This window comes from Agelaius phoeniceus, chromosome 1 (genome assembly GCF_051311805.1).
Source record: "Agelaius phoeniceus isolate bAgePho1 chromosome 1, bAgePho1.hap1, whole genome shotgun sequence".
NCBI lineage: Eukaryota > Metazoa > Chordata > Aves > Passeriformes > Icteridae > Agelaius > Agelaius phoeniceus.
In genome coordinates this window covers 47,437,436-47,451,257 of record NC_135265.1, presented here as the reverse complement: position 1 = coordinate 47,451,257, position 13,822 = coordinate 47,437,436, and the positions used below count along the sequence as shown (strand labels likewise).

The 13,822-nt window shown below is 38.3% G+C and overlaps 1 protein-coding gene across 1 annotated transcript in view; it reads right to left on the bottom strand.

Moving 5' to 3' along the window:
• The window catches only part of BBS9 (Bardet-Biedl syndrome 9), a 283,138-nt gene that overhangs the window by 21,929 nt on the left and 247,387 nt on the right, over positions 1-13,822 (bottom strand). The window lies entirely within an intron of this gene.

The window sequence follows — 13,822 nt, the reverse complement described above, 5'->3', positions numbered from 1 at the left end:
GCTGCTCCACAGAAGGAGCAGTAATTTAGATATACATAGATACTGGGACCAGGTCCCCCGCTTGGGTCACCCGGCTGAGAATCAACAGGCTACTGTTGCTTTGTTTCTAACCACTTCCTGACTACAGTTTGGCTATTTAGTCTTTCACCACCTGGTTTATATTTGATTTGCAAAAATTAAAATAAACAATATCCCTCAAGGAGCAACAAGAATACTGCCCAGTTTGCAGTTTGTGACCAGAGAAGCAAGGAGCTGGGGCCATACATTCTCTGGTACCTAGGCCACAGGTCAGACCAGTTGCCAGCTAAGCCAATATTTCTGGTTTGAAGCATCTGCTGAACTCTTGCAGACAATTAGAAAGATTTGTTCCATCACTGAAATAGAAAACCAAATTTAAGAACGGCTGTGTAAATAAACTAGAAGTTCATTCAAAACCTGGGACACAGAGGCCAGCTATTTCTGGAATATAAAGAAAATTTGGTTGGGAAAAATTCTTAAAGTTTGAAGATATCATTCTGCTTATTTTCTTCACTGTGAATGAATACATAGGAATAAAAATGGCTCCAAAATATCAAGATTAATATTATTTCAGCTGTTTCTCTGTGGATAGAATGCAACTTTTTATTTTGTTGATGACCTTAAAAGTCACTTGCTGAATTAAAAAGCTGTGATTCCTATCTTTTCATGGTAAGTGCATGTTGTATTGCAAAGAATTGCATTTAGAACTGTAATATCATAAGCATTTTTTAAATAAACAAATCCATTGTAACATTTTATTAATCTCTCATGTCTAATAATTTTAGTTTATCCACTTTTAATTAACTTGGGGATTATTTCTTCCTACAAAATTAAGTTTCAGCATTAAAGTAAACTCTAGAGTCCAAAAGCCTGCTTAAAGTTGCTCAGGTAACATGTTTGCTTAAAAATACAACTTGTCAATTAAGCAAAATGGAACAACAGCATTTTAAACTCTTTTTAGAACTTTAATTCACAAATGAGTTCAGAGTTACGCAAATCTAATTGGAACATGATTATGATTATGCTCCTTAGCAGTCTTTTAGCATGGTGATTAGAACCTGAAAGGAATCCAGTGGGCACTTATAATCTGTCTCCAGAAAGTACAGAGCAAGCATATTTTATCACCTTTGTAAGCTGGACTGATAATGCTCAGTCCTGGCAGGAAGGCAGTAGGAAGTAAGTCCTCCTAGTAAGTGGGAAGAGAAAGAAGTGCTTTTGTTGACCACCCCCTTATTTTCATATGCCCCAAAACAGCTACACATCTTGTTCCTTATCTACTGATTCCAATTCTTAATTAACCAATAGAGGGGAAAAAACCCAAAACTTCTCTGGCAATGACTACACTTATTTTCACACTGAAGTGCAGGGAAAAAGAAAATTTAAAAATCTGTTGACTTGCAATTGCAATTTTCACATGGTGCCACATGCCATGGCACTAAACCAGGGAAAAACTTGATCTATGCTTACATTTTAGCACACACATATTTCCATTTATTTCTGTGTCAGTACTCACAAGTTTAAAGTTAAGCATGATCCAATTTTTTGGAATAAACTGGGTAACTTCTGCTTTCCATTTCTCTCCTTGCCTTCTGTTTCTGCCTAAAATCAAACCCTTCTTTACCTTTAAGAATAAAAATAATCTTTCAAACATTACTTAAATAAAAGCACAGGAATGTTGTTTGCTCTCAATTGATGCTTCTTTCATAAATTCATGCAGTCCCATTTGCATTTTGGGTTTCCACAACATCCTGCAGGAAGGTGTACTGCAATTTACATGCCATGTAGAAGGGCGTTCCCTTTATTTTTTTGCAACCTTCTGCCCTAATTTTAGTATTTTGAGAGTTCAGAAGTTGTGGATGCCCCATAACTGGAAACATTCAAGGTCAGGCTGGACAGGGCTCTGAAAGCAAACTGATCTAATTGAACACGTCTGTCACTGTCATATTTTCTGGAAAAATCCCTTTGCCCAGGATTCTTCTCCTGGGAAGCTGAGAAGCCTCAGAGAAAACAGAAAACAATATTATTTCATTTGCTTCTCCTGTGTTTTGCTGCTTTGGAATGTGTTTGGAGATTGTTTATCCAACAGGTGGTTGTTTCATTGGTTTCATGTGAATTGTTTTGACTTAATGGCCAATTACGGCCAAGCTGTGTCGGGGCTCTGGAAGGAGTCACAAGTTTTCATTATTATGTTTATAGCCTTCTGTAAGTATCCTTTCTGTATTCTTTAGTATAGTTTAGTATAGTATTCTTTAATATAATATAGTATCTTAAAAAAATAAATTAGAATTCTAAGAACATGGAGTCAGATTCATCTTTCCTCCCTGCCATGGGGGACCCTGCAAATACATGTCCTGACTTACTGCACACCATTCAAGCTTTTCTACTATGTCTCTATCATATCATTTACTTCTCTTCTATTCTACAAAATGTTACCATGAAGCACCTTGGCTCTAGCTTAAATTTTGTCCTTTGAATCGGTCTCCTCCCCCTTCTTTGTCTTCCCTGTCCTCATGGAGCAGCACCTCCCCTCTCCATTTTCTAAGAGATCCTGTAAGGGCCTTGGTAAGTCTATCAACTCTGCACACCAATTTCCTAACTCAAGGAGGAATTTGTCCCTTTTTGTCTAAGTGGTTATAGCTGGGCAAACTATGTTTTTTCCCCCAGTCAGACTCTGTTCCAAAAAGATTTCCAGTCACGTACTCTTTCCTCCTGCAGCAGGCCCAAGAGGAGATAGCACAGGTACAGACAACACTTGTGTTTGTAAAAGGTCCTGTTGCTCTGAGCAGGTGAGAGACAGGAGATACCAAACTGGCTAGATTGCTTTCTTGCACCCTTCCAGACATTGTGCATCCAATCCTGATCCTTAGATGCCAAATGCCTGCCAGCAGAATGTCCTCATTCATGACTGTCACAAGTACAAACAGGACTCACAAAATAAATGTATTCAAAACTAAACCTAATCCCCAAACTGTGACAGAAGCCATTTGAGTAATCCCTTATCTGTCAGAGCTGTACTCCACTTCCTCTCCACATTTCCCACCAAAAAGGGCAGAGATGAGCACCGCAGTTCAGTTGTGGGAAGCTGCTGGCATGGAAGGAAGCTCCAGCTGAGCCTATAATGGAAACCACCTGTGACTTTGCTATGACAGAACAAAATTTCTCATTATATTCCCCTATACTCCTTACAAGACAGGAGATTTTCAGTGCCATGCTAGAAAAGGAAAGACTATTGCAAAGGATAAATGCATACAAAGGAGGTTAAAAACAAAAGAGTACTCTATTCTTTATTTTTTTTATAGTGGGTACACTCAGCACCTCCGTGGGTTAGTAAAACAAAAACATATAGTGCAAAATGTGATGGAAAACAAATAGAAAGTAAGAGTTATTGCAGCAATTTCCTTTTATCTCAAGATAATGTCATCATTGCAGACAATAGGAAAAAAATGTCCATCTGCTTTTAATAACCAATGTGTTGTTGGCCTATCAATGTCCCAATCTGGGTTACCAAAGCATGAACTTAGAGCTAAGCACAACTGGCACAAATCCCTTCACCCTTTCCCCATCTCAGCTATATTTTCCAGCTTGGATGTCATACAGAGCACATTGAAAGTTAAGATTCCTTGGAAAAATGCATTGTTTTGGGTCTCAGACTTTGTGGATTCAATGCATTTGCTCAGTTTTGAATCTAAAAGTAATATCAGTTACAAGAAAGAAGCAGATGAAAGAAGTGCTGCCACTCTACAACTGGTTACAGATGATATCCCCCTCTTTTTAAACTGCTATCATAGTACCGAGGCATGAAAGTAAGAGGGACCATGTTTATTTGGGGGGACAACATATTGAATAGAGCATAACAGCCCTATGAGCTAAGTCAGGCAGAGATCATTAGGCAAAGTTCATTTGAGGGGACCTATAAGCAAGCTCCCGGACCCTCAAAGTCATCAAAAAGATGGTGGAATGTAACCTACCACTAAGAAGGAAAAGTAACAGGCACAGAGATATGCTGTCTAACAAGATTCACCCCACAGTCTTAGTGGGATACCGTTTTTTCTCCACACTCTGTCCTGAACTGTTGTGGAGTGTTGCTATGTACTGTTGAATACTTACCACATTCCACCCCAGGGGTGGCTCCATTTCAGTACTGGGTGAAGTGATCTTATTTAAACATTACTTAGCTCACAGGAGTGCTGTGAAACTTAATTAAATTAATGCCTGCAAAGTGCTTTGAGGTTCTCAGATGAAAGGTGCTACAGAAATCCAAAGTACTATTAGTGTTTCTAAGGATAGGTGAAGCAGTTTGAATAAACTAAAAACCTACATAAATCTTCCCTCAAAGTAAAAGCTTTTGGAGTATCGGTTAACCTGGTTTTTCATTTTGTTTTCATTTTTAAGACCTTTACAATTCCTAACTTCACTTGCAATTTAAACAACCACTTTAGAGCTACACAAGACAAAGCATACTAATACCTCATTCATTTTCAGCCTCAACTTTACCTCTGCTTAAAAAGGTGCACTCAGTATTTCAAACCTTATCACTGTTGAAGAAGATAGCCATCTTTTACCTGTGATCCATTATGCAGGCAACTTTCTTAGATACAAAATATCCAGGTCTTGACTCTTCAATAAGTTTATAGTTTTGCAATTAGCAATCAATTGCTACTGGAGAGTTAGCTCCAGTCTCTAAATGTTCTGAGTAACAATAACACGATGAAAGGAAAATGCAAGCCGTAACTACCATCGTCATCTACAGACAGGAGAAACAATAGTTTTCAGAGAAGAGAACAATAGCTTGGAGAGATGGGGCTTTCTCCTCAGCCTCCATGACTGCATTTGGAATAACACACTTTTTCGTATGTCCAAACTAGGACACTTAAGAGGTCCCAGTCCTAGTTTCCTTTCCAAAAAAAAAAAAAGAAAAAAACCAAACAAAAGGGTTCAAAATATTATAATCAAAGGGCTCTTTTAACATGCAAACCGAGGCCAGCCATCTACATGGCACATAGCTGAAGACTATGTAAGAAATGAATTTCTAAAAAGCATAAACACAGAGCATTATTAAAGTCATGTCACGACATGTAAAACTTGTACTCAAACAGAAGGTAATTAAATCCCAGAAAACTCATGAGAATGCTTGTTCTCATGAAATTCTCATCTTACTTTCTGGGTCAAAACAATATGAATAAATATTCCAAACAGAAAACTGCAGAAATTGAGCTTTTAATTCTTTTGAGATTTGTCTGTCACCATTTATTTCCTTTGCAGGCTGGAAATAAGGGAAGGACTGCTGAAACTCTGTCACCTGCAAGAAAGTACTGAGGGATGTGGGTACATAAAATGATATGGCTACTCCACTTCAGTATGCTTTATTCAGTGCAGACCAAGAGGAATTTTTATTGATTCAGTGCACTTTGGGGGTTTGGCATCTAGTTACAGGTTGTATAACACTACTGTGAGAAACCATTTTTAACCTTGAGTATGCATGACTGCTTGTGACCACTTTTATGTTATGAGGTAACTACACAGGAACAGAGGAGGCTGTGGTCAAAAGGAAGGAAGTCCCAATCCCTGCCCTATATATATTCACTGTAATTGCCATCTGCATATAAAAATATGTGCTCAGTTTGAGTAAAACCACATAGAACATACGCATTCTCTTGAAAAAGCACAAGACCATCAGCACCAAGCAAGATAATAAAATGCACAGAATGTGCATTATATGACAGTGCAATTTGACAAGCAAATAAACACCCACCAGGCCAGAGACTGATCAAACTACAGAGTATTCTGCTCACATGCAGCCACAGAAGTCAGATCTGGTGACTGCAGTAGAGTATACACAACAAAAATATGCCACAACTTCCATGGCAAACTCACCCTATCAGAGCCTGGCACATATTTTTTAACTTGTGTTGCCTACCACCATGGACCAGGAACCATTCACACACAGATTTCCATTCACCCAGAGCAAGAACCTGTCTAGGACATTCTCCTCACTTAAGTCCTCATATGTTCACTAGATATTTTCTTTCAAATACTTAGCCATTATTTTTCTGAAAACTGCAATAGTTGCTTCTCTGTTGCTTACTCTCTGGGAGCTCTACAATATTAATAACCATCTGTAAACAGTTATTAATATTGTAGAGCTTTTAGAGAGAAGGCAACAGGGTACAATTCCTCCTCAATTCCTTTCACACATGGCACTTCAAGTCTTGTCTATATCTCCTTGTTCTCTGCCCCAGACTCCAGTTCAAAAAGTCTTTAAAGACCCACTGTTTCAATTACCTTTAAAGTCACACACTTTTTAAGTGGAATCCGTCTTAATTCATTAAGATCCCCTTCTTTCCTGAAGAACTCAGATCTGGTTATTTGGCATACCTAAAATGCCCATATTACTGCATTATCCTAGCTGTCCTTTGCCCTGCTGTAACTTTTCTCTTTCAGTGTTTTTCCCTCTTTTAAAATAACATGCATTCCTTACACAGACCTAAAATTATTTCCTGCAGCTATTCCAGAATTTTTAAACAGTTATTTTTGCAGTTTAATATAAACAGTATTTATACAATGCCTTCTATCCAAAAAGCTTGAAGAACTTAACACTTTATGTTAAGTTTTACCATATCTCCGTGAACTGCCTCTTTATTTACAACTCGCTTCCCTCTGGGCAAGTAAGACTATATCCACATTACAGAACCAGGATCTAATGCAGCAGGGACCAGAAAACCCTATGGGCTGGCTTCACCCTTGGCTGAAGCTCATCTAAGTATGGGCTGCAGCCCAGAACGAAGGTCCACCCTTCCTCCTCCTCCCTCTTCTTGAGTCCCTGCAAAAAGGGCTCACACAGCCAAATCAGGCAACAGATGACACTGCTGAAAATAGATCTTGACTTTTGTCAGGTTGCTAATTGTCTCAGCTCAGCTGACCATCCCACCATGCACTGGTGGTTTCACCACAAGGCAGGGAATACACATGGCTGAGAGGCAAGCATAGCTCCTGCTCCTTTCAGCAGGAGCTTGAACTTAAATGATTCAGATGCCTGTAAAACTTCAGCCACAGTGTAGAGACAGGCAGATGGCTGCTCTAAGGAGTCATTAATACAAAATGGAGTGTTTACCTCCTTTCTCTTACTCCAGCTGCTTGTTTCCATTTCTTCCTTGTGCTGGTGCTAAGACCCACCAGACTTAACAACTGAATTATCACATAACAGCAAGGAAAGCTAAAGCAATACAAATCACACAAACATTTATTTTCTGATGGTTTAGTGAATAAAGTGCTAGCACATGAGCAAGGCAGGAGCAGGAGAAAGAAAGGGGAACAATCTCCTCTTTCCAGCGAGGAGTGATCCTGGACCAGCTTAGTCATCTCGTGTAGCTCCACGCTACAGGAAAAGGCCACAAGCTAGAGTGTTGAGAGAATTGACCAGAAATATGTACTGCCTGTTTAGTGCTGTACTTGCAAACACTTCAGGCTTTTATCTCAAATAGCCTTAAAGACCTTTTGTCCACTCATTGTTTGCCAGTATTTGCTGACTTCCTACTTTCTTTCTTAACCTCTTAGTTTTTAATTTCTTACAATTCACCAATTAAGCTCTGCTGAGTATTAGCTGACTCTTACATTCCCTAGTTACCCAAACTCCAAATCACCCTATTCTCTATGTATAAATCCCCTTCATCTTCCTTTACTGTTTTATCTTTCACTCAATTTCTTCAAAATACCTCTCACAGTAAAACATTGCCTTCCTTTTAACTTCTTCACTAGAAGTGGAATTTACCCAGTTTTACTTTCTATTACAATCATGTCTTTCCTTAACAGAGCTCTGAATTTCCAGCCTTCCCCTTGGAGCTAGTTCTCAGAAGACTCAATTTGTTTTCTCTGCAATGAAGAAGGGCCACCTCTTTCCCAACCCAAAAATGAGCAGCAGTTGTGTTGTACACACCACAACAGAATTTCATCCCAAGAATAACACACACACAAGTCAATAGAAACCATACAGCTACTAAATGATGCATTTATCATAACAAGAGGCTGTCAGTCTATAATGGTTACCTCCATTAAAAATGTGTGACAAGCATCACACCACAAGTAAGTTTTAAATTTAATTTCACCTTCTATCTGTTGGCTCTCGACCTTACATTTAGATCTAATTAGACTGTGTTAACAGACAGTGCTGAATGAAAAACCGTATAAAAAGGGACAGAATAAGAGCTGAGCAATATCCTCAGTAGAAGGACTTGATCCCATGAGGTTCTCAATGCCCAGAAGTCCAATGCATTTAATGGGTACCATTATTAATGGGTGAGGGTACCAACTGAGCAGTAAATAAATATACTGCCTCAACAACATTATGCCACCACTGATCTGAACAAAGTTCGTACGCCAGGCTATATAGCACTGCTCCCATGAATCCCTAGAAACTCGATTTACAGGAATGCTTTTCCAGAAAACAGTAGATAATCTCTTGCCTACATGGCACAATCACTCACAGAAAAGCAGTTGTGAAAATCTCTCAGCATTGCTCCAGCTACAAGAACCTATGTTTGCCCTTAACTGTAAACTCTTGCCCAGCCCTAAAGCATTAAGAAGAATGACACAATTGTGTAAAGATGGACACACAGGCTATTGCAGACCTCTTCAGAGAATAGGATGCACATTTCTTTAAAGCATGATAAGAAAGCCTTTTTTATTTTTAACGCAAGGATGCAATGTGTTTTTTAATTTCTGTGCTTTCCTACACAACTGTCATGCAAAGAACAAAACTCCAACTTACTGTCAGCTTAAGATGCCCCCCAAAACCAATTTTAATACATTACTACTAAGAGGACAAATTGGCCATTCTGTCAACAGAGAACACCAAGAAGTTGACTAGTCTCCTTACAAGATGGGCAAAGATGAAATGTGATGAATGTACAGCTGATGAAGGAAATGTATAGTGAAAACTCTTCAGGATGGTACTCAGTCTGCTAGCAGAGGGCTCTGCCTTGCCAGCTGCCAGAGCTCAAACAAAGCCTTTGATGAAATCACAACTACCCTTGTCTCAGTTTCACAAAAAAAAAGGAGACTGTGGACAGTTTAATTATCACAGAACCATTACCATCAGCGGCAGTTTCATAATCTTGAAATGCTGCCATTCTCAAAAGCCATTTGCCTGAAAAAAATCCTTAAAACACAAGAGGCTGTCATACTGTCCAAACAATAGAGCAATTCTTATACAATCAGACGCCACAACTAATTATTCAAAACAAAAACACCCCCCCTATTTTTAAACAAGGGAACAAAGGATGTAAATTTTATCCAGAAATATTAGATTTTAAAAGGAGTAAAAATATCCAAAAACCAAAACAGATGAACACTCTAGGACTTGCCTTTCTTTCATGCCTATACGTGCACAAAACTGATTCTGTGTTAAAGGAATGAGTACATACACTGTTCATGTTCCTAACAAAGACAATAAAAAATAATAAGTAATAAAAGCAAACTGTAGGAGCTGTTTTGGTCACTTTCACTTAGATTTCAAAGGAACTGCCTGCTTCATTCACACTCTATCTTATTTGGGTTAATCAAACTGTATTTTATTTTTTCTTTGACACCTATAAAGATTGCTCTGATAAAGTGCCTATTAAGATAAGTGTTTCAATGTTCTTTTTTCTTACCATTAGTCACAATTTCCTAATGCTGATATTTTGCCAGGATGACAGAGGAAGCAGTTACAAATGCAAGTGATTAGTATGTGTGTGAGTGCCTTGACACACAGTTTTGGTCACTTACTAATACAAATACTGAGCTGGCCTAAGGGCATCTTTGTGTCATTTTCCATTAATAGAAAAATATGAACCCTTTGTAGCAAGCTGCTACTAAGCATTATGTCCTTGACTTCTATTGAGTTAACTTTTCAAACATCTGATGTTTGTTATTCATTTTGTACAGCATTTGGACGTTCTAAAAACCTCAGTAATCAAAGCAATATGCGCATTGGAAAATGTTCTTTTTGTTAGTTTATACTGGTCATATATCAATCATCTGACTATACAGAGACTGGACGGAGTTCAGCTTTTTTTCTTTTTACAAGACAGATCAATATGTAACAATTATGTATGCAAATAGTACCCAAACACATGGGAAAAAAACAACACAGACAGATGGCAAAATCCTCAGCCAGTTGAATTGAGTAGGGCCAGAATTACATTCCTAAAATTTTGGCTTAAGAAATCCTGCTTGAGAAAGTAAAAGGAATCCAAAATGCTGGAGTTTATGAAGAGGAGACTCAGAGACTGGAATAAAAACACACTGCCAAGATCGGAAGACAAGTTAGGAGCAGCTAGAGAGGAACTGCTGCAGGAAAAGCACAAGTACAACTGAAAGTCTGAAAGGACAGTTTGAAAGCAATGACATGAGAGGAAGAAAATGGGTGATTCAGAGAGGAGACAGTAATTAATGTAAGCAAATAAAACCAGTGGTTGTCAATAGAGGAAACAAGAGAAGAGATGTACCTACTTTGCAGCCCATTTCATTTGACATAAATGAGTGGAAGGAAAATGGTTATTGGTTGTCAGAAGGGGTCCCAGACTAGCAGGGGGCTTTTAGAAGTGCTATAAGCAGCCCAGTGGTGGGTTTCATCCAAGTCTGAAGTGGGTATACAGGCCAGACTTCTGACAGCCCTGTACTTGAAGATGAGGCTCCATTGCCAGGGGATTTCAGAGGTCTGCGTGGAACATGTGGAAAATGGATGCAACAAAGGAAAGCAGAACCAGTCCAAGACTTGAAAACAATCAAGTGAATCAAGTGAATGGAACAGACTACTGAAGAAAAAAGGCTTGCACCTGGAGGCTGCAAACACCATAAGTAGCAGCTCCTGTTTCTAAGGTGGCTGATCTGCATTAAGACTCAAAGAAATCCTTTGGAAGAAATTCAAAAGGATTTCTGCTGCTACAGGAGGGCCCTGGCATTTGAGGTCACCCATGGTCCAAGAGAATATTTTTCTGGCTGACCTGAAATGAGAACAAGGCAGGAAAATTTTCTTTGCTTCATTCTTCTGACCTGGCTGCTTTTCCTGGAGTCCCTTAAAACAGTAGCAAAGATGTGTAAGGCAGCTTCTACAAAAATAAATCAGTGGGGATCCATGGAAATCAGGTATTGTAACCAAGATATGCCTTCCTTGATTTTAACTAGATGTTATCTAGCTTCATCAGAAAACTGTTTCTTCTTCTTTCTTCAGTGCCTGCTTTTCTTTTTTTCCCTAACAGAAAATGAACGTATAAAGTAATTTGGGAAAGGCATGCTGCACCACGTACATTATAGGACACATAACAGCCCATCAGAAACAACTCTGAAGATGGCTTTAGTTCACATCCACATCCCAGTAAGTTCTGCACAGCCAGCAATATAGGGAACTCAAAGCTCGCTTCAGTGGTGTCTCCTTCCACTGCCAGAGCAACTTTCAGCTCTGCTCCTAGCAAAACAACCATGTCTAGAGCAAAATGTTTTAAACTCTGTATAGACGTAAAGGCAGAGAGAAAAATAATCCCTTCACTTCCATGGAATCAGTTAAGGAAGGGATAAATTACAAAACAAATTCTAGATGTAACTAGAGTTGAAGTGAGGTGAATTAGTAAACCAGCAAGGTACTGCTGGCATCCTGTGAGACATTTCCATGAAGTCTAACTTCTTTTTTCCTCCTTAGGAGACACACAAAAAGGCTGTTTAAGCAGCGTGCAGAGCCCTAACTAACCATGTTCTGAACACAGTCAAACACTTGGGAGTCTCAGTGGCTGCCACTACACAAACAGAGAAAGCAGACTGGTGTGGCAAGAGATTGCTCATACGTGTAGCAAAGTAATTGGATCTAGCAGCCATTGCATCAATGTCACCTGCAAGGAGGTTTTTGGGACACTCTGCTTGGCAGTTTTGATTGGCCCTACACTGAAGCAGAAAGCACAACAACATCTGCATGCCTGGGTGTGTAACTTCCAAGAGGAGGTAAAATACAGTACAGAGAATAGCTCAACAATCCTGATAACAGTGAATTAATTGGATGTAAAATAATACACCATAATATAGGTGAAATGTAATTTAGACCATCAGTCTTCTACAGAATTCATATATGTGTTAGTTGAACTTATAGACAGCAGGAAGAATGATTATTTGGAAAGATACCACATTAAACAACAGAACAAATGCATAAAAAAATATGCATCCTTTATTTGGGACTTGGCATAAAATTGAACGGAGGGAGAAACACCGCCATACATTGTTGACAGAACAGAAATGTATTTAACACTTCTTCGATCTTATATAAATAGTAAGCTTATTCTATGAAGATTTATGACACTAATTCCACTAGATTATTTATTTTAAATGAGGTATTTAAATCAATTCACAAATGGATTGTTCCACGCCAACTTGGATAGCTCACAGGCACTGTACAAGGATTTTAACATAGTAGCCCTTTTGGCAGGGGAGGGGAAATAGCCATGTTTTTCCTTCCCCACCAAAAAAGGCTTTTCTATTAGAAATATAAACTCAAATCCAGGGTGACAGCTCATCTTTCCCTAAATCTAGGCATGTTTTTTTTAAAAGCCTATGAAATTATAAAGAGTAAGGAATTATATACAAAATAAAAATATGACAGAAAGGGAAGCTTTCATCTCTCATGGAAGCAAAGACTGTTTTTGTTGATACATATGGAAAAAATTAGGCCCAATTATATGTTGTGCTTTGGCACTGTGGTTCCAACTTCACCACAGGCTTATTTTTTTCACAGATATACCATTACAGCCAATTCTACCCTTGAACATTTGAACTCAAACCTCGTAACACAGGCATTTTTGTTGCTAGATTACTTGTACCCTGGATGAAATGTTCTGTGTTACTGTTGTCCTATATTTAGAAGTTTAAAAAGGGTTATCTGTATAGACTTCAGAGAACATATACTTATAAAAATATAATGAGATTAAAACATCTTGTGAATAAAGCACACTTTATTGGAGGAGAATATCTTGGTTTATAAATTAGATTTTAGAGAGACTGAATGTGATGTGGTAAGAGACAGAATAATAGAGATCATCAGAGAGACAGAGGAAAAAATTAAAAAAGAAATCTGTATAAGTTTTAGACAGGACAGATAAGGAAGAGGAAGCCATGACAAAGACAAGACTGTAACAGTCAAGGGAATGACAGAAAGGACACAAAGGCTAAAAGTGACAAAAATCTGAGGTTTACAATAAAAATTTTTATTAAAATTGTATTAATCGTCACTTAGGAAAGACAATAAAATAGGCATATTTAAATTGTAATAAATAGTTAATTAAAGGCCTTGAAAACACAAATTTTTATTACAGTTTTGCAGCTATTTTGGAAACAGTGATGAAATTTGCAAATCAAAAGAGTTTGAATAAGCACTAATCCAGTTACTCCATAAGTATCTCTGTGGCTAAGTCCTTATATAAGTTTACTGATATTTTACTATTTGAACAGAGAACACGGACACAGCTATGTTAAAATTCTGCATTAAGCATCTCTCTGCAATATCTGTGAAGATCATTAGTCATAGCTGGGCTAAAGACACAAGCTTCCCAAAGATCACAGGCATAAGCAAACATGGCCTGGCTATCTATAACCTGGAAGAATAAAATGTCAGAGCAGGCAAGCCATCAGCCATCTATCTGTGGTATTTCCTAAATGCCTAATATAGCTCGATATACAGTGTCACCTAACTGAAATACTATAACAATAATTGGTTCTTCCTGTACTTAGACAAGAATGAACATTATGCACAGAAAATGGAGAGGGACATAAAGGACAAGGGAGAAAT